Source organism: Nothoprocta perdicaria, unplaced genomic scaffold, assembly GCF_003342845.1.
Source record: "Nothoprocta perdicaria isolate Ctin4 unplaced genomic scaffold, notPer1 scaffold_39, whole genome shotgun sequence".
NCBI classification, from domain to species: Eukaryota; Metazoa; Chordata; class Aves; order Tinamiformes; family Tinamidae; genus Nothoprocta; species Nothoprocta perdicaria.
In genome coordinates this window covers 3,173,517-3,181,573 of record NW_020455632.1, presented here as the reverse complement: position 1 = coordinate 3,181,573, position 8,057 = coordinate 3,173,517, and the positions used below count along the sequence as shown (strand labels likewise).

The 8,057-nt window shown below is 43.6% G+C and overlaps 1 protein-coding gene across 1 annotated transcript in view; it reads right to left on the bottom strand.

Annotated features, from left to right (window-relative positions):
- Positions 1–3,255, bottom strand: part of LDAH (lipid droplet associated hydrolase) — a 113,042-nt gene extending 109,787 nt beyond the window's left edge. Inside the window, exon 1 of the mRNA XM_026044875.1 lies at positions 3,216–3,255. The gene's annotated coding sequence lies outside the window, so the exon portion shown is untranslated. The remainder of the gene's footprint in view (positions 1–3,215) is intronic.
- Positions 3,256–8,057: the final 4,802 nt, after the last annotated feature.

The following is an 8,057-nucleotide window of genomic DNA, read 5'->3' as shown; positions in this document are numbered from 1 at the left end:
TATATTCCTCCAGTTAACTGATAGACACTGGGCTCTAACAATTTCTGAAACATTTTCCCCTGAACAGAATCATCCAGACCTACAAAGCTCTCTGATTTGCAGACTGGAACTAATCTGCTAAGAGCAAGAAAGTAGAAGGAAGAAACTGATGGACTTGGTAGGAAAGCTGCAAAGATGAATAAGAGGGAGTGAAGAAGGGAGGGAAGTAATACCTAAATGGCATCAAAGGTTTCTTTGGGACAAACAAAAACAGTCGAAGACAGATTTTTCACAGAAAAACAGAAAAAGTAGGCCAAGGAATAAGCAGGCTGTTGTGATGCTAGTCACAAATCCCGAACCATTCTGCAGGAGGAAAGCAGTCATTAGCAGATAAAATAAAAACGTTTCTTCACGCTCTAAACTACAAACCCATGTCGAAGGTGTATGATGGAAAGAACATAGTCCATTTTGTGCTRCCCCTGAAACATTAAGCAAAACCTATGAAGTGTTATTGTAAAAACATGCAAAATTACAAAATACTGTACAAAAATCAAATTTAAAAAATGTAGTTACGTCCTTTAAAATGCCTTAAAATCAACCTGGCATATCAAGGCAGCTCTAAACAGCAGAGTGTGTTTACCTAAAGTAACTACAAGGCCTCGTACTGAGGGATGCCTCAGTCTTCCAGCAATCTGATGCTTTCAGTCTGTTTTGCTCCTGTCCCCTCCTCTGAGCAGTAAAACAGCCAGGATTTTACTGGTGACAGCAAAAACACCTTTGACAGGTGGAAATGGGGTACTGGCAGCAAGTTATTCACAGCTAGAACTGTAATGATTAAAAAGAGCTAAGGAAACACAGAATGAAAACTGGAAGCAGTTCTCATTTCTGTACAGGGGACCATGAAAATTCCACATTTATGGTAGAAGACGTCCTACATGTGATGCCCTGTCAGTTTATTAAATCATACTCACATAGTAGCTTCCATATGACAGTATCTTTTCAGACGAGACAAAATATCACAAAATCTTTTWTATATATATATAAAACAGAAAGAGATGAATTTATAAGCATCATTAAGTGGGAGAAACCTCAAAGATTACAAGAAAGCTGTAGCTATATCCCTAGAAAGTCCCCCAAATCCCAGTTAATATGCAAGGTTTTAACCTGCTGCCAAAGCTAATAAAACAGACAACAAATAAACTAGTTGCTTAAAGAAACAAGTGCACACAAGTAGATACTAACTTTTTAATTCGYAAAGTGCAATATGGGTTATTTTCCAGAATAGAAAATGAGATTTCTGAAAAACAGGAAGGCTTTTAGATTTAATCCTAAAGGAAAAAGCAATCATTACTTTGAATGTAATTTTGAGATCTACCGGATGAATACACTTTTAAAGATATCATTCTCTCTGAACACTGAATTAACATTGTTCTGGATCCAGAAGAAAACCTTGGCTTTCAAAACTTAAATCCCACTAAGGAATACACAGAAGGTAGAGACACAAATAACAGGTTGACCTAGCAAATGCATGTCAGATATATGATCTAGGATTAGCCTGCACTCTTAGCAAAAAAATTAGTTGAGTAAAGACAGTATTTCGACATGACAGAATGTAAAATGCTGGCRCTGAAGTGCAAAGTCTTCATGGTAGAGAAGGTTTCTAGGGAAGAAATGATGCCAGGCCTTGTCTGAGAAGAAAATTTTACAGAAACAGCAGACTTATGTCAAGAGCATGTTGTAAATGAGCTTTCCCAGCTGCCTGCAAGCAAATCAAGCAAAAATCCTACCATATGAAAGCAAAGGGAAACAAATTATATTTGGGAGTGAATAGCATGACCAAAAAGATGGCAGTCTCCAAAGTCTGCAATGTGTTTGTTTATTTCTGTATCAATCATGATGGACACAATATCAATGTTTTGGGAAATRAAGGGCAAAACAAAGATGAAACACCATGATTACAGCCTGCCTTAAAATCTCTCACTTAATTCCTCCACTACAACGCGTTTATGAAGCCGACTGCAGATGTAAACATTATCATTCAAGTGCAAACTGGATGCAAATTTGGTCAAAAGYACTTGAAAACTTAAGTGAACAATGAAAATGCACAATATTATACAGCAGATCATCAAGAGCAGAAAAGAAATCAGTTATACCACCACTAACTGCATGCTTGTTTTTTCTAATTGCCTTCATGCATCACGTGGAGTAGATCAGTGTCTCTTCAGTGTAAGTAGAAAGTATGAAATACAAGGACATGGAGGTGGGTTGACAGCAAAAGGCGGCACCTCCTTATTCAGTGGGTGTTTGACCCACAGGGCTGCTCAACATGGGATGCCATGAACACTAGTGACAATRGTGCGAGGCAAGAGCTAATTAATGGAGGGGAAATCCAGTGGGAAACGTGATGTCTTYAGTACATCTATTCCAGAAGGTTCCCAGGTTGGTGACTGGAGGCTGAATGGACACTTATGGCATGGGGTTAGGCAAAGTACAACACCCGTGTGTGCCTCTTCCATAAACATCTGCGTAGGGCACTGTCAAAAGTAAGGTTCTTGACAGACCCCTAGTTTTGACTGCTTTTACACATCATTTGCAGTAACTCCATGATGGAAAACACTGAGTGTTAGTGCTATGACTTAGCAACTTTTTTATGTTTTTCCTTCACTGGCACCATTAGGGAGCACCTCAAGAAAACAACACTGTGATAATGAGGAACTGCAGTAATCTTAATGATTGAAGGCTTGTAAATCTCAGAGCCACTCAGGGCACAAATGCACATGTGGGCCCTACAAGAGCTCCATGAACGGCACATCACGAAGTCCCTGAGGCCAGAACCGTGTTCCATCTYAGGGAAGGAGCCTTAAGGGCTTGAAGCCTTTCTGCAGCTTCCACCTTGCACTGGAGACGCCAGAGCAGCGGCTTCATTACTGCCACAGACACCACAGCAACACCAGCTGCACCAAAGCCCTCCAGAGCTGCCATGTCCCAGCGCTGCTTCATCATTCTCCTCCTCCTCGTTTCCTCCTACGCTCCCGCGTCCCCTTTCCCCGCTCCTCGGACCTGTCGCGGAGCTTCCCCTTCCCCACGCGCCACCTTCGCCCCTACGTGCCCGACAGCCGCTCTGCGACCGACACGTCCCCCCGCCGCCCCGCCGCGCGTGTTTCACTCCCCACGACGTCCCGCGGCTGCCCCCCGGCCCGCCCGCAGCCCGGGGGACACCCCGCGTGGCCACGTACCTCCCGCCCGCGCGACAGCCAGCACCGAGGAACGGCAGCAAGGCGCAACGGCCGCAACGCCCGCCGCAGCCGGGCGGAAGCGGCGGCGAGGCCGCGGCGCAACGAGGAGCAGCGGGAGAAGGCGGAGCAGGAGGAGGAGGAGGAGGAGGAGGAGGAGGGCGGGCGCCGCCGCCGCCGCTTCCGCCCCGGCCATGCGCGGGGCGGTCCCGGGGCGGCCGTCCGCAGCCGCCCGCACGTGTCCCCCGAGGGTCCTCGGGGGTGTCCCCGGCTTTGGGGGGACAGGGGGTGCCCCTGGGGTTCCCGGCTGGAGGGGGGAAATGGGGTTCGGAAGGGGCTGAGCTGGCGTGGGGGAGAGGTGAGGGAGGAAGGGGAGCCCGAGCGGGGACCATTGGAGCGCACACGGACAACATCTCCCCCAAAGGAAACGGTTTTGTGGATGAGCTCGCRAAGGGCATAAGTGATGATAAATCCTTGCCGGAACACATCAAGGTTGGCCGGAGGATCCATGGCTAGGAAATGCCCAGGTGTGACTGGAGGTCTAGTGAATAAGGACATAACATGGATGAGGTTTCTACACCCGTATTTGTCAAGGATGAGTTCCGAGTGGCCCATGGTCATGCCACAATACCACTGTTCCTGAGAAACATGTTGGAAGAGCTCTCTCAAATCAGAAGCTGTGCTAGAAAATAATGCACGGCAATATCAGATGGCATTTATCCAAGAGTTGTAGAGGAAGTGAGTTAGGAAGTGTAGAGTTAGGAAGTGAGTAAACTGCTAGCTATGCTGTATAACCGTTGCTTAAGACACATTTGGTGCTGGAGGACTGAGAAATTGAACAGAATTTTATATGGTTCCTTGAGGAATCTGCAGAACTGAAACCAGTAGGTTTGATGCATGTGTTGAGCAAATAGGTGGAAAGGAGGATGAAGACTGGAACAAGTGGAATGTGCAAAAACACGATACATTGGAGAAAAGTCAACACCTTTATGATGGGATGTCGAGCCTGAAAAATCTTTTGGAGGACCTAGATGACCGTGCGGACAAGGAAAGCCTGGTTGATGCCAAAAGGCTTTTGACATTTAACAGTTTTCATCAGGCAATGATGAATACAATACAATGATTACAATACAATTAATACTACAATGCTAGTATGTATAGACACTGTATTGTATAGACAATATAGACAATGATACTACAAGTAATATACTACAATGACATGGCCAAACCTACTAGGTTGTGCAGGAATTTGTGCAATGGTCAAGTGCTGCTCAACATACTCAGAAATGCACTGGAAAGGTAGATGGATGGTGGTGTAGCAAAACAATATTGATGATGAACTATTCAGGCTAGTACAAATAGTGCAGTACCAAAGGAGCTCAAAACTCACATGGCACAGCAGTAAAAGGATTAATTTATGTTGATATATGAGGAAAAAGTGGGTGCAGAAATCCCTTTTATCAGGTCACAAAGGACTAAGAGATACAGATTGGCGATGGCTCGCAGCAGGTAACACCACCACTGAGATACCAGACTCAGTGGTGCTGCTACCAGTGTAAAAGCCCTCACAGAAACTACTACAGGCAGAACTTCCAGCAAAACTTTGGAAAATGGAGCACTGATGTCCTGGCATTTTAGCATCAATAAGTAGGTATAGACACCTCTTGAGGGACAAGACTTCAAAGCACTCTTACCAGAAGAAAGTCAAAGGAATTAGAGACAACTGAAAGAGCAACCTAGGTGCTCTAGGTGACCCTGAGTGTGCAGGGGAGTTGGACTAGATGACCTCTGAGATCCCTTCCAACCTTAAGCATTCTATGATTYTATGATTTATGAGATAAGAGAGCCTAAATGTTTAGACAGAATGACAGAATATTAGGCCCTTGGCCCATTATTGCAGCTCTTGAAAGAGACCTTGGAATTGTGGTAGATGTTCTAGGAAATCTCAGTGCTTTGTGCTCAGTAATGGTAAAAAAAGCAAGTACTGATGTAGTAACAATTTGAGAACAAAGACCATCATTCCAGTCACAGCAAATAGATTTAAATCCCAAGGGTGGTGCCACTTTCCTGCACGTGAGAAGATGAGGGCTAGGCTTCTGCTCCACAGTTTATAATCTGATTGCTAGTTGTGATAAGGGTAGGTGCTGGAAAGTAGAAGGAAAGGGTCTGGGTGGTTGCCAGCRGTATGATATAACAATATTCTCTTTATCAGGGACTGGGGTGTAAATTATTTGCGCTTCTTTAATTTTTCTCTTTTTTAATAGCTGAGAACATTGGTGGTTGTTGTCCTCACAGGAGAAGTACAACCATAGTTACATGTGTGATTTGATGTATCTCTTCTTCTCTTTAAGAAGCAAGTGCTCATGAATCTTTAATTTCTTAACTAAGACCATAAAATGGYTAATCAGCCTGAACTTTTGTGGCAGCTTCCCCTAGGAAGCTTCCCCTAGGAAGACACTGTATTAAAGGCTCCTTCACACCATGAAGACTCAAAGCATCCTAGTATGCATTTCATTCAAACAGGAACCTGTGTTGCATTTGCAATCCACATTGGCTTAATTATCCTTACTATTAATAATGAGATTAATTCAGGACAGGGTAGTTAGTTATTGGTTTGTTTTCCATGTTGATATTTTAATATACTGTTTTGATTGATGTTCATTCTGAAATACCARTTATTTACGATACATTGAACTTGTGGATTATAAACACGTGGTTGATATGGGTGTTTTAATAGGTAGTAAGCAAGCAACAAAAATAAAAGCTAACCAAAACAGTCTCTAAGAATGAATAATCTAAGGGTATGATGTAAGAAGTAAATAAAGCTGATGAAGTGGGTGTTTTGAGGACAACATATGTTTTGCATAATAGCTCATCATCTCCACTTATCACTTGCCTAGCCTCTGCATAGTCACCTATGCTATTAGTCATGCCCTTCTTCCTCATTATTAATTCTCAGATATGTAGTTTCGTTGCTTATGTAAAGCTCATCACCTCATGCAAAGACAAAAAAAAAATCCATTTTTTCAATTTTTAGATGTATTTCTTAAGCCAAATTCCACTCACTGTCCTCAAATGCTCACACTGAGGGCACACCTAAGCACTGTGCTTGGGAATTGTTGTCCACCATGCACATGGCCTGAATTTGATGTATGAGGTGCAGTTATCAGGCAGTGATCAGATGTTGTGATTTGATGTGGAGAACACCTTCTCAGGAGAAGTCCATAAATGACTCCTTATTTCCTTTTATATAAACCTGTAAATAGGAAAAAAAAATCTTGCTTTTATATTCACCAAATTATATAAGTGCCTTTACACCCTTTTGTTTCTTCTGCTCTCTGGTGCCTGGACTGCAATACGAAGATGTTTCTGGTGCTTGTGGCTGCTCTTTGATGCACACACAGAAATGAATGCAATAAATTAAGAGTGATGGAATACTCTAAGAGTATTCTATAGGCCAGATAAAGAAATCAGTGATTCTTTTACAGTTAAAGTATCAGTTGTCATGTTGCTTTAGCATAGTGCTTTTGGAGCTAATTTACATATTGGGTTGTGAGGGTAATTATATAATTACTGAAGTTACAGTTAAAATAAGCATAATAGGATCCATTTCAAGAGACACAGATATGAATCTCTCTGAAGAAACCTGTGTGTGTGTGTGCTAACATTTTGAAATACCTGCTTAATTAAGGTGAAAAAAAGCTCTGTATCTTTTTGTCTAACTCTCTTGCCTCTTTTTATCTATATGCAATATTGTTATCTCTATGAAGTAGGTTATCTTTCCTATACTTCTATAGGAAAATGCCCACTAGCTAAATAAACTAATGAGATTTCACAGGAAGGGAAAACAATAGATTGCGACATTTTGATTTCTCAGATGGCCAGAATTATCTCTGTATAACAAAGACTTTAAGGTTTTAGAGGTATGTATGTACCATATAAATATTTATTGTTTCATGGAAGTTAATTTCACTGTAACAGTTAAGGTATTGTGTTACAGACTTAAAGATGCTTATAACAAAWTCCTAGCAGCATTTTTTCACAGAATCACAGAATGTTTAAGGTTGGAAAGGACCTCTAGAGGTCCAACCTTCCTGCTCAAGCAGGGACACCAAGAACGCGAGGCAAAAGGTGGCATCCAGGCGGGTTTTGAAGACCTCCAGAGAAGGAGACTCCACAACCTCCCTGGGCAGCCTGTTCCASKGCTCTGTCACCCTCACAGTGAAGAAGTTCCTCCTCACCTGGAGACAGAACTTCCTGTGCTCCAGCTTATGGCCATTACCCCTTGTCCTATCGCTGGCCACCAGTGAAAACAGCCTGTCCCCTTCCTCCCTGCATTCTCCCTTCCTGAACTTATACATGTCAATCATATCCCCTCTGAGCCTTCTCTTCTCCAGAGGAAACAGGCCCAGCTCACTCAGTCTCTCCTCATACGAGAGATGTTCCATTCCCTTAACCATCCTGGTTGCCCTTCTCTGGACCCTCTCCAGAAGCTACACGTCCCTCCTATACTGGGGTGCCCAGAACTGCACACAGTACTCCAGGTGCGGCCTCACCAGAGCAGAGCAGAGGGACAGAATCACCTCCCTTGACCTGCTGGCAACACTCCTCCTGATGCAGGCCAGGATCCCATTGGCCTTCTTGGCCACGAGGGCACACTGCTCACTCATGGTTAACTTAGTGTCAACCAGGACTCCCAGGTCTCTCTCTGTGGAGCTGCTTTCCAGCAGATCGAGCTCTAATCTGTACTGGTGCCTGTGGTTCTTCCTCCCCAGGTGCAGGACCCTGCACTTGTCCTTATTGAACTTCATGAGGTTCCTCTCTGCCCAACTCTCCAGCCTTTCT